The sequence below is a fragment of the Muntiacus reevesi genome, chromosome 2 (assembly GCF_963930625.1).
Source record: "Muntiacus reevesi chromosome 2, mMunRee1.1, whole genome shotgun sequence".
In the NCBI taxonomy this organism is placed as follows: domain Eukaryota; kingdom Metazoa; phylum Chordata; class Mammalia; order Artiodactyla; family Cervidae; genus Muntiacus; species Muntiacus reevesi.
In genome coordinates, this window is record NC_089250.1 from 131,121,006 (window position 1) to 131,134,583 (window position 13,578).

Below are 13,578 nucleotides of genomic sequence, written 5' to 3' on the forward strand. Positions count from 1 at the left end.
TTTGAATGGCCTTTGGCCAAAAGCTATAAAACACTGACCTAAGAATTGCTGCTCTACTTTTAACTGTGTTCTGAAATAGTTTTAATGGAACTTAGAATCATAAAAGTATTTCAGGGTTGGGAAAGATCTCAAATGCCATTAAATACGACTTCCCTTCCTCTCCTCCACCATCTCTGATGTCTGCATTAAGGAAGTCACTGAGCTTTTAGCGAAAACTCCCCAGTGATAACCACATCACTAGCTGGAGGGACAACTCACTGATGGATGGTCACAAATGAGAGAGAGGCTGTTAAGAAGCCATCGGACACTTTCACAGAAAGAAATAGATGTTCCTGACTCATTTGTGGACACAGAACAGGAATTTTATCTAAGTAAAAAGAACTTTAAAACTTAGCCATCTCTCATCTTGACTCCATTGAGAGCTGTTATATAATGTTTCATTTAAGGAATCAATAAGGTATGTTACATGATCACAGACCAGCTACAAACATACCCACCATAGGTTCTGCTATAGTAAAGCAATGCTTCCATTAGAACTCTGTCTTGTCCTCCTTTTTGTATCAAACGGAAGGAAGAAAACTAGCTACTTTCTAATTGTTAGGAAAATTACATGGGATTACCCATGTGTTGAATAAAATGCTTGGTGCACAGAACCAGGCACATGGTAAGCATTCAAGAAATGGTGGTAAGTGCTAAAAAATAACGCCAAAGGAGTGCCTAGAAACATGCTGTGCACAAAATGTACATTCCAAAAATGTCATTATTCTCACTAGGCCATTTGTGAATTTATATCAGAAACTTGAATTTCTGCCTGCCAAGAAATAAAGCTCAACAAGTACTAACACATTAAGAATAAGGGAGCTGGTTAAATGCTGATAAAGGTAAGACAGGAAAACAACATCATACAGACTTTCTGGATAAGAAGGAGAATTCGCTAGACCAGGAGCATGGAATACTGATGGGACCCCTGGCATAACCAGATCTGTGACTGCTTTACAACAGAATTAAGGACCAGTCTATGTGTGAATAGCCCAGATTGTCTGTAATCAGGATACAGAGCAAAGACAGCTGGGAAATTTCCTCAAAGCATTTCTTTGTCCATAATAATCCAGAAATATTATTTCTTCAAAACTGGCTCCATAAGAATAGGAAGCAGAACAAATGGTCACAAACAGGCTAACTAAAAACAGAAATAATCTGTCACGTATACTTCTCCACTATCTCTCAGATCTACCCACTTGTTTCCTTCTATGATTCCACAGCCTCCATCAACCCTGTTACCACATGCCTTCAATAGCCTCCTACCTGATTCTCCAGCCTTCTCTCTCTACTCATCCTGCACAGGGATGCTGGACTGTAGAACAATCTTCCCCAGACGCCAATTCCATCATGCCATGTCCTTGCTCAGAAACTCCCCATTGGTCCCTAATTCTCATCTGATCTGATCTCATCTCCTTGGCCTGGCCTTTCAGCTTCTCTTCCATTATCTCTGGGCTTCCCTGGTGGCTCAGACTGTAAAGAACCCCCTGCAATGCAGAAGACCAGGGATCAAACCCCAGGTCGGGAAGATCCCCTGGAAAAGGGAATGGCTGCCCACGCCAGTATTCTTGCCTGGAGAATCCCATGGACAGAGGAGCCTGGTGGGCTACAGCCCATGGGGTTGCAAACAGTCAGACACAACTGAACAACTGACACTTTTACTTTCACATTTTCCATCATCTCTGGTCTACTAACTACTCCTTGAATTCAGCCACCTTCAGGGATTTCAGTGGAACTGCTTCCAACCATGAACCCACCAGTTCCTACTTTCCTTCTTCCAAAGCTAGTTCAGAATTCAACTCTCCATTAAGAATTCCTGCATAAACCTTTCACTGTTCATTCTCTTACCTTGGGCTTCTCTGTATTCTGTTTGCATTGTGTTAACAGTCACCTCTTTTTCTGTTGCCTTAATCCTCGGGAAGCATGAATGTGGTTTCTCCTAAATTCCCTGGCATACCCTTTCAGGACTAGCCCATGTCCTTCATTTTACACACAAGTCCAGCAAGCTGGGACTTGAGAGACTGAAGAGTTCCAATTCTCTGAAGGGCTTATGATCACATTCTACTCTCTCTGTGTGAGGTGACAATCACCCCAGGGTCCTCTGTTGGTTTTTCTTCTGCAGGAGGCAAGGAATACATAGTTGAAATAATTTGAGCACACAGCTAAGCCTTGAACAATGCAAGAGTTAAGGGCAACAATCCCCTTAATTCCCTGCACCATCAAAACTCTGTACTATGTCTGCCTCAAAAACAAAAGAATTGATAAAGGATTCACCCAATCTGAATATAATCAGGACTCAAACCCGGGTTCCTTTGATTCACATTGTGATCTCTAATTGAACACAAAATTTTCCTCATACTTAGCAAATTTAAAGACTAGCAAAATAAAAATACGAGTACTATATTTATTGAAAAAGATACACATGGAAGCAAACCCACATAGTTCAAATCCATGCTGTCCAACATCCACTGTAATTCAGACAGGTAGAGTGTCTATATGCATGCCCTCCCCATCCACTGCAGGATAATGCCTCATTTGTTATTTAACTTGAGCCTCAAATAATTAAGCAAATCATCTACTTCTCCCAATCAGCTATGCATTGGCAGGGATGAGAAAGATTCTAGATTTTCTGAGTACACACCAGGATCTAACATTTTATCTGAGTATTACCAAGATCTAACATTTATATCCCAGCCCTCCCAAATCAAATTTGCCTAGAAGAGCAGTGGACAAAGATCTCTTTCTCTCTCAAATTTAGCTTTTCATACATTTTTAAAGTAATGTTTATTATAACTTCTCCCATTTTTTCAACATATGCCTTTCTCTACTTTGAACATAACACATCAGTAAATATCCATGAAAAGAGCCAAACAAATATTCAAAGAAGTTTGAGTTTCCATTAACCTAGTAGTCATAAACATATTTACAGAAGAAAGGACCATTTTACTGGTAAATTCTTAAAACCCTGAATTTAATCACCCACCTACAGAGCCATTTTGTGATAATCAATAAAATGATTGAATATAAGCGTTATCTAACTTCTCAATCCACTTCACTTCCCTAACCCTATACAGTTGGAAAGAATAAACCACTCAGAAAAAATAAATAGACCATTTTAAGTTGCCTATCCCTCTATTTTCAGGAAAATTAGAACATTTTATATTTTAATCACTGCCTAGATCAGCGGTCCCCAACCTTTATGGCCCAAGGACCTGTTTCATGAAAAACAATTTTTCCATGGACTGGGGGGTTAGGGGTGATAGTTTTAGGATGATTCAAGAGCATTACACTTATTGTGCATTTTATTTCTAATCTAATGCTGCTGCTGATCTGACAGGAGGTAGGAATCCACAGCCTGGAAGTTGGGGATCCCTGACCTCAAACACCAGCTCCATCCATTTGCTTGATGCTACCATCTGTTTGATTCTTCTATTCTGTTTCAAAATATTTTGGGCCACTAAGGAATAACTGACAAAAAAAGAGGATCATTTACATTTTTCTTGTCCCCACTCCAGTACATCCTACCCTGCCCCAAAGACAAACACTCCCTCTCTCTCTCTTACGGGTTTCAGTCCATCAGTCAACACAGCTGACAAATTGTTGACTGTCTCTCTCTCTAGGAAATCAGTCCCTCAAAGGATCACTTTATAAAACTGAACATGGTTTTTTTCTTTTCTTGATTGCAGAGAAAAAAAGCCACATTCATCTGAAGAAACTCTCATCATACATGCTATGTGGCAGGACCAAAAAAATAATAATAATAAAATTAAAACTCTCAAGAGTCTACACAGTCTCCCAGGCTTTCATATTAGCATGTTCTTTTGCATACCTAACCTAAATGTCACACAGGAGCAACACAGCATAAAAGAATTTTGATGGAGTCCAACCTCCATAATGAAAGATAGGAATAGAGTGAATAAATGAAGTAAAGCTAAGTATTGGAGGATGTTAAATTACAGATGACTATTGTGGGCTAAAAAATATATTAAATTATAAGTTATGGGGCACAAGGAGATAGTTTTAGGTAAAATGATCAAAGCAGCCTGTGTTATATACTTATAAGCCTACTTTTTCTTAAATGCGCTGCTGGAATTCCCCTTCCTTAAAGGCATCTCCATGTTCTGAGTGTGAAGCTCATAGGTGCAATGCCAACTGCTACTAAAGAAATAGCTACTTTCAATGAAATGGAGTTATGTTTGGCAAAAACGACATTCTTTTATTGAGCCTTTCTCTTTTTTTCTTCTTTTTTCAATGCTTTGAAATAGACTGTTCAAAATATTCCTACTGCTGTGGCTGGCTTATGCTTAGAGCAGTTTCTTTCTACATATAACATGCAAATGTAATTTGACTATGCAAATCGCAAGTTTTAATTGTTTTGTATTTTAAATAGAATCTCCCTTACAAACACCCATTGCTCTCTATGCAAGTATGAAAAAATATTCCAAAAAATCATTTACCCACAATTTTCACTTGATAGCTTTTCTTTCCTGTGAAGGATCAAGTATGTTAAGGGGAGTTATAATGAAGTCGGCGGGGTAGACAGATGTCTCTGGTTGTCTTCATAGTTAAGATAACAACTATTCATAGCTAATGCCCTACATAACACATCACTCTCTCTCTCGGCTCGACTGAAAAGTTTTAAAGGAATGTTGTTTAGTCCCTAAATCATATCTGACTCTTTTGTGACCCCATGAACTGTAGCCCATCAGGCTCCTTTGTCAATGGGATTTTTCAGGCAAGAATACCGAAGTTGCCATTTCCTACTCCAGCGGATCATCCCAACCCAGTAAACGAACCCGCATCTCCTTAACTGGCAGGTGGGTTCTTTACCACTGGGCCACGAGGGAAATCTTTGAATGAACAGAATGGCACAAAAATATAACAGGAACTGCACTAGTCTTAGGGGTCAGGAAAACTATTTCCTTCCCCAAATGATGCCACTGACTAGCTGTTCAACTTTGACTTAGTCACTTAACCTCTCTGGGCCTTACTCACCAATGACTGAATCTGTATCCACGACTATTTCACTACAAAGCCAAGTGCTTCTTTCTACCACATTGCCATGAACATTATAGTTTAAATTATGAAAAGCAGGGCCTACGGATGTCTGGTAGTTTATGAGAAAAATGGGAAGTTGGCACAGAGATCTAAAATCATTGTTCCATGTCGCCAATTAATGAGTGATTTTGGTAGCTGTTGAATCAAAATAAAGCTCTCATGCTGCCAATTTGAACCAGATAGAGCTTTTGCAATTTTTTATTACAATTTCTGTTGAATACAACCTGGTATATATTGAATGACACCATAATATGCTGACAACATTTTCAGAAATCAATCCATGTACCATGTTAACCTAGTACAGCATTGATATGAAATATGGAAATGAAAACAACTTGTTGGACAATAAAGTCACATCATTTTATTTATTATTTCTTATGGGCATAAATATGTTTAAGGGTGAACTAAAAGAGACTTCACATTTGAAATACTGCGTTTATCTCTCCAATTCCACTTTATTCCAATTTTCCTAATATACAATAAAAATAAAATAACTGAAGAAAATACGCTGGTCCAGCACTTTAATCATCAAATCTATTTCCACAATACATCTAGATCTGGTTCAAGCTTCAAACGACACAAGAGTTTTGTAAAATTTTAACCAGCAATATATCTGGCAAATGTGTTCTGAATCTAATGAGAAGCACAAAAGGAAATACCCCTGCAGAAACTCACCAAGATTATAAAATCTGACAAGATCTTATATACATATATATATACACAATTTATTTTACATACACATACACACATTTCTTTAGAGCAGAAGATCTATTTCAAGGTTGTGATTTTTTTCTCCTTTTTGTTGGCTAAAGAAAAAAGCAGCATATACTATTCCAACAACCTACATTTTTGTTCCTGTTTTAAAACTCAAGGCTCTTTTTCTGCTGAGATATTGTATAACTAGTATCTATGGTAAAGTTTGGTTATACAGTACTCAAGCCTTGGTTTCCTAGGAAACCAGCAAATGTTTTAAAAATATCAACTGTAAGAAGTCTAATGCTTATTACCACTATGATACAGTAATGATCTGGTACTCACAAAGCCAGAGCCCCTTCACCCAGGAAAGGTAAGTAGAATGGGAGCAATTTCTTTCCTGTGGGAAAGGTTTTCTTGCTGGTATTACACACATACACACACACACACACACACACATTGTATAAAACTGTACTTAACCTACTTCCTGCCTTACATTCCATCCTCCATCCTTGAAACAATAAAAAGGACCACAACAATTCAGCTTGACTCTGTAAGTGGTATGTTGCAGAATGGCAAGAGAAAATAACACCCTTACCTCTCATTGTTGCATATAGTGTAGCTTTACCAGAAAGAGCTTCCAAAGGAACAAAAGAAAACTCTGCTATAGACTCCACAATGTTCTGTCTTTGTATAAAAGCGTAAGCTCTCTGAATTTGTTTTCTCATGCTCTATCACGAAAGCTTTGTACATATCTCTTGAATAAATACATGTGAAGAACTTAAGGAGGAGTCAAGGCCCTTAGAAATGCACAAAATTATTGGATTTCAGCCAACATCATAAGCATCCTACATCCTACCATTTGCCCAGTCATGAAGGCTCTCCCTCTTCCCACCCTCCAACTCAAGCAGGGTCAGTCAATCACCCTACCAAGTCCGTTTCTGCATCAATCACCTCTCTATTTCTATCTCACAGCTTCAAGACTTAACTAACTTTCCCAGCTAGTCTCACCACCTAAAACATCCCCCAAACTTCACATCATCCTACAAACAGCTACAGCTTCATCTCAAAAAATCAACAGAAAAAAAAAAAAAAAAAAAATCAACAGAGTAACTGCCCTACCCAAACTATTCAAGGGTTCTTCACTACCCAGCTGGCATAGAAAGTCATAAATTCTTTAGTGGTAAGCAAAGCTCTCCACAACTGCTCTTGGTTCTATTATTTCCAAAATCTCTCAATTCTCAACATCATCAACTCTGTACTTCAACAGAATGAAAATATTTATGATTCCCCATAGTACCAAACAGCTTCACCTCTCTGTACTCTTCCTTAGAGTTGAAGTGTACTTGTAAATCCAACACAGGGATGACAAGACTCCCCTTTCCATATACTAGTCCAAATATGGATAGAGGAGCCACTATAGAGACAAATTAATTCTTTATCTAAATACCACTGCAGTCCATGTCCTCTCATCTGCCCCAGTCCCACCCAAGCTGAAACCGTTCCTCATCCCTTATGTGGATGCTTGCATTCTTGGTTTCCAGTCTCACCTTCTTTCCCAGAGTTCATTCTTTATTCAGCCCCAACGTGACTTATTTCTATTTACTACTTAGCAGCTCTATTTAGATATAACTGATACAAAATAAACTACATCTATTTGAAATATATAACATGCAATGCATACATATACATCCATGAAATAATCACCACAATCAAGATACTGAACGTGTCTATAGCCCCTCCCAAAAAAGTCTTTTCTTCCAACATTCCTCCCCTCCCCTTAGGCAACCGCAGACTGGTTGTCATATTAGTTTGCACTTTCAAGAATTCTATGTAAATGGAAAAGCACAATGTATACTCCTTTGTGTAAAATGCAGAGACATTACTTTGCTGACAAAAGTCCTTAAAGTCAAAGCTCTGGTTTTTCCCGTGGTCATCTACGGATGTGAGAGTTGGATCCTAAAGAAAGCTGAGCACTGAAGAACTGATGCTTTTGAACTGTGGTGTTGGAGAAGACTCTTGAGAGTCCCTTGAACTGCAAGGAGATCCAACCAGTCCATCCTAAAGGAGATCAGTCCTGGGTGTTCATTGGAAGCAGTGATGTTGAAGCTGAAGCTCCAAAACTTTGGCCTCCTGATGCGAAGAACTGACTCATTAGAAAAGACCCCAATGCTGGGAAAGACTGAAGGCAGGAGGAGAAGGGGATGATAGAGGATGAGATGGTTGGATGGCATCACTGACTCAATGGACATGAGATTGCACAAACTCCAGGAGTTGGTGAAGCACAGGGAAGCCTGGAGTGCTGCAGTCCATGGGGTCACAAAGAGTAGGACATGGCTGAGTGACTGAACTGATACTCTTTCGTGTCTGACTTCTTTTGCCTGCATATTTTGAGATTTATTGATGAAGCAATGAAGACTCAGCACAGCCAAAAATAAATAAATAAATAAACACAGTGTATACTTCACACTTGTAATGGCCACTTAATATTAATATTCTAATAGATACATAGTGATATCACATAGTGGTTTTTTTGTATTTTCCTAATAACTAATGATGTTGAGCATCAGTTTATATGCTTACTTGTCAGCCATAGGTCCTCTTTGGTAGAGAGCCTGTTTCAACTTTTATCCACTTTCTTATTGCTTTTTAATTCTTATTTTTAATTTTTATAAATAATTCCTTAGTCAGATATATTAATGCAAATATAATCTTCCAGTCTATTGTTTTCCTTTTTATTCTCTATTAAAAGCAGAAGATTTTAATTTAATGATGTCTAACATCAATTTACTCTTTTACAGACTGTACTTTTGGTGTCATACATAAGAAATCTTTGCCTGCTCTAACCCATAAGCACAAAAATTGTATCTAATATCTTCCTGTAAAAGTTTTGCAGTTTTAGGTTTTGAATTTAGGTCAATGGCCCATTTTGAATTTTTACATATTGTCTGAGGTACAGGTCAAATATTTGCAGATAGATATTCAAGTGTTCCAGTGCCATTATATAAAAAGAATATCCCTTTTCTGAACTGTCCCTATACTTTTGTCAAAAATCGGTTGACCGTGTGTGTGATTCTGGACACTATATGTGGTTCCATTAACCTGTTTGTCTACATTTATGCAAACACCACACTTCTCTGACTTCAGCAGCTTCATAATAAGTTTGGGAATACCATTAGTATTCCAACTTTGTTTCTTTTTAAAAAGTTGTTTTTGCCATTTTGAAGTCTATATAAAGCATAGAATCAGCTTGTCAATTTCTACAAAAAATTTGGCTCAGATTTTGATTTGGTATTTATTCTCTTAAAATTATATCTCAATTATGTACCTAACTGATAATTTAATATTATGAATCATGCAGCATATTTCCCACTTATTTTTCTTAAATTTATCTCAGCAATTGCTTATAGTTTTTAGTTTACCAGTTTTTCACATCTTCTGTCAGATTTACCTCTAAGCATACCCTGATGCTGGGGAAGATTGAAGGCAGGGGAAGGCGACAACAGAGGATGAGATGGTTGGATGGCATCACCAACTCAATGGACATGAGTTTGAATAAACTCCGGGAGAGGGTGAAGGACAGGAAAGTCTGGTATACTGCAGTTCATGGGGTTGCAGAGAGTCACACACACGGAGTAACTGAATAATACCGAACAGTCCATATTTTTAATGGCATTGTAAAAGGTATTCCTATTTCAATATCTAATTACATATAGAAATATATTTTTCATACTGATGTTTGACTCTGCACCTTGCTTAACTCACTTCTAATTTATAGTAGCTTTTCTGTAGGTCTCATCACATTTTCTACACAGAGATAACACTGCCTGCAAATAAAGCCATTTATACTTCATCCTTTTCAATAAGATCTTCCATTTTCCTTGCATTATTGCACTGGCAAGAACCTCCAGTAGGACATTTGAATAGAAGTGCAGAGAGGAGGCTTCTTCATCTTGCTCCTGATCTTAGGGGAAAAATTGGAAGGTATCTCCTTCTTTTTACTTTTCTGAATAAATCTACATACAATCAGTATTTCTTCTTCCTTGAATGCTTAGTATTATGCACAGGTAAAATCATCTGGGCCTACAGTTTTCTTTGTGAGGAGGTTTTTAACAATAAATTTAATTCATTTAATAGATATACTGCTGTTCAGGTTATCTGTTTCTTCTTCAGTGAGTTTAGGTAATTTGTTCACTTCAGTTCAGTTCAGTAGCTCAGTCATGTCTGACCCTTTGCAAGCCCATGAACCACAGCACGCCAGGCCTCCCTGTCCATCACCAACTCCCGGAGTCCACCCAAACCCATCTCCATTGAGTCAGTGATGCCAGCCAACCATCTCATCCTTTGTTGTCCCCATCTCCTGCCCTCAGTCTTTGCCAGCATCAGGGTCTTTTCAAATGAGTCAGCTCTTCACATCAGGTGGCCAAAGTATTGGAGTTTCAGCTTCAACATCAGTTCTTCCAATGAACACCCAGAACTGATCTCCTTTAGGTTGCATTGGTTGGATCTCCTTGCAGTCCAAGGGGCTCTCAAGAGTCTTCTCCAACATTACAGTTCAAAAGCATCAATTCTTCAGCACTCAGCTTTCTTTATAGTCCAACTCTCACATCCATACACGACCACTGGAAAAACCACAGCCCTGACTAGACAGACCTTTGTTGGCAAAGTAATGTCTCTGCTTTTTAATATGCTGTCTATGTTGGTCATAACTTTGCTTCCAAGGAGTAAGCGTCTTTTAATTTCATGGCTGCAGTCACCATCTGCAGTGATTTTGGAGACCAGAAAAATAAAGTCAGCCACTGTTTCCACTGTTTCCCCATCTATTTGTGATGAAGTGATGGGACCGGATGCCATGATAGGTGTTAGAAGTGTGAATTACTACTTAATGTAACACAAATAATTAAACCATTTCATGTAAGTTGCAAGATTTGTTGGAATAAAGCTGTTCAAAAATTTTATTATTATCCTTTTAATATATGTAGAATATACAAAATGCCAATATCAATCCTGACACTGATAATTTGTCTGTTCTCCCTCTTTACGTTCCTGATGTAGATTTTTATAACTGCACTGCACATATAAATATCCACACCAATAAGCAGCATCACTTTGTATTTGGAGATTTTACATAAATGCTATTTCATTGGACATACCCTTCTACTATATCTTTATTCACTCCAAAATGTTTTTCAATTTATCCATAAATTACCACTGAATAAATTTTCATTAAATAAAACATGTTTTTCAAATAGAAAGCAAAGAGTGCAGTTTTATTCAGATGCATCAAAAAGATATTCCTAAGACTTCCTGTTTCCTCTCAGGGTCTTATCTTAAATTTATGCAATTATCTCTTGTCATTCATTATTTCCCCAGTCATGTCTCTCAGTATCATGATGTATTTTACCTGTACCTTGTTTTTTTTTTTTAGCGAAGTTATACATGAAGATGATTTAAAGATTCAAATTCTTCTGCAAGGCATGTTACAATAGCAGTTTCCCATCCAAGACCTCAATGATTTCTGACCCCTAAATTAACCATTTTAAAGCTTTTGTTAGATTATTTTTGTCTTTCATATATGTAATTAACATATTTCTATTGCTACTTTGTTTTTGTTTTTTAGAAAGAAATTGTCAATTCACTTCCTACAATAGAAGAAAATAATTCAGCCCTCATTCTATTCCTTCCACCCTACCCCCTACTAGACAAATACACATACACACACTTCTAATCTACCTCTTCCTCCTAACATTGTCAAATCATAACAGAGTGCTTCCTCTGTCATGTGGGCGTCCCTCATAGCTCAGTTGGTAAAGAATCCGCCTGCATTGGAGGAAACCCCAGTTCAATTCCTGGGTCGGGAAGATCCCCTGGAGAAGGGAAAGGCTACCCACTCCGGTATTCTGGAGAAGTCCGTGGACTATCCAGTCCATGGGGTCGCAAAGAGCTGGACACAACTGAGCGACTTTCACTTTCACTTCACTTTCCTCTGTCATAACTACATAAATGCTCTCCAGAGCAGAGTTTCTGTAGTACATTACACGTACTGCTTTTCTGAGTAGCATTTTGTTTTCCAGTTGTTAACAGCTGTTGTTTTTGTGTTAATTTCTTTTTAGGTAATTAGCTTTTGTTTGTTTGTTTTTTTATGTAGTTCCTTAGATTCTCCCCAAGGTATGCAAATCCCTCTCAATACATTCATAGATATCAGGCATGCTATCAAGTTCATCTGTGTGAAACCACTCCCAAAGACAATTCCCTGCTTCAGTCCAGAGCAGTTCAGTTCAGTTCAGTTGCTCAGTCGTGACCGACTCTTTGCAACCCCATGAATCGCAGCTGAAACCATAATCACAGAAAACTAGTCAATCTGATTACATGCACCACAGTCTTGTCTAACTCAATGAAACTAAGCCATGCTGTGTGGGGCCACCCAAGACAGTTGGGTCATGGTGGAGAGGTCTGACAGAATGTGGTCCACTGGAGAAGGGAATGGCAAGCCACTTCAGTATTCTTGCCTTGAGAACCCCATGAACAGTATGAAAAGGCAAAATGATATGATACTGAAAGAGGAACTCCCCAGGTTGGTAGGTGCCCAATATGCTGCTGGAGATCAGTGGAGAAATCACTCCAGAAAGAATGAAGGGATGGAGCCAAAGCAAAAACAATACCCAGTTGTGGATGGGACTGGTGATAGAAGCAAAGTCTGATGCTGTAAAGAGCAATATTGCATAGGAACCTGGAATGTTAGGTCCATGAATCAAGGCAAATTGGAAGTAGTCAAACAGGAGATGGCAAGAGTGAATGTCGACATTCTAGGAATCAGCGAATCAAAATGGACTGGAATGGGTGAATTTAACTAGATGACCATTATATCTACTACTGTGGGCAGGAATCCCTTAGAAGAAATGGACTAGCCATCATGGTCAACAAAAGAGTCCAAAATGCAGTACTTGGATGCAATCTCAAAAATGACAGAATGATCTCTGTTTGTTTCCAAGGCAAACCATTCAATATCACGGTAATCCAAGCCTATGCCCCAACCAGTAATGCTGAAGAAGCTGAAGTTGAATGGTTCTATGAAGACCTACAAGATCTTTTAGAACTAACACCCAAAAAATATGTCATTTTCATTATAGGGGACTGGAATGCAAAAGTAGGAAGTCAAGAAACACCTGGAGTAACAGGCCAATTTGACCTTGGAGTATGGAATGAAGCAGGGCAAAGGCTAATAGAGTTCTGCCAAGAGAACACACTGGTCATAGAAAATACCCTCTTCCAACAACACAAGAGAAGACTCTACACATGGACATCACCAGATGGTCAACACCAAAATTAGATTGATTATATTCTTTGCAGCCAAAGATGAAGAAGCTCTATGCAGTCAGCAAAAACAAGACTGGGAGCTGACTGTGGCTCAGATCATGAACTTCTTATTGCAAAATTCAGACTTAAACTGAAGAAAGCAGGGAAAACCACTAGACCATTCAGGTATGACCTAAATCAAATCCTTTATAACTATACAGTGGAAGTGAGAAATAGATTTAAGGGACTAGATCTGATAGACAGAGAGCCTGATGAGCTATGGATGGAGGTTCATGACATTGTACAGAAGACAGGGATCAAGACCAACCCCATGGAAAAGAAGTGCAAAAAAGCAAAATGGCTGTCTGAGGAGGACTTACAAATAGCTGTGAAAAGAAAAGAAAAGAAGCGAAAAGCAAAGGAGAAAAGGAAAGATATTCCCATTTGAATGCAGAGTTCCGAAGAATAGAAAGGAGAGATAAGAAAGCCTTC

The 13,578-nt window shown here is 38.4% G+C and overlaps 1 protein-coding gene across 2 annotated transcripts in view; it reads right to left on the reverse strand.

Annotated features, from left to right (window-relative positions):
- The window catches only part of PRKG1 (protein kinase cGMP-dependent 1), a 1,324,229-nt gene that overhangs the window by 1,193,083 nt on the left and 117,568 nt on the right, over window positions 1-13,578 (reverse strand). The gene's annotated exons all lie outside the window — the stretch shown is intronic.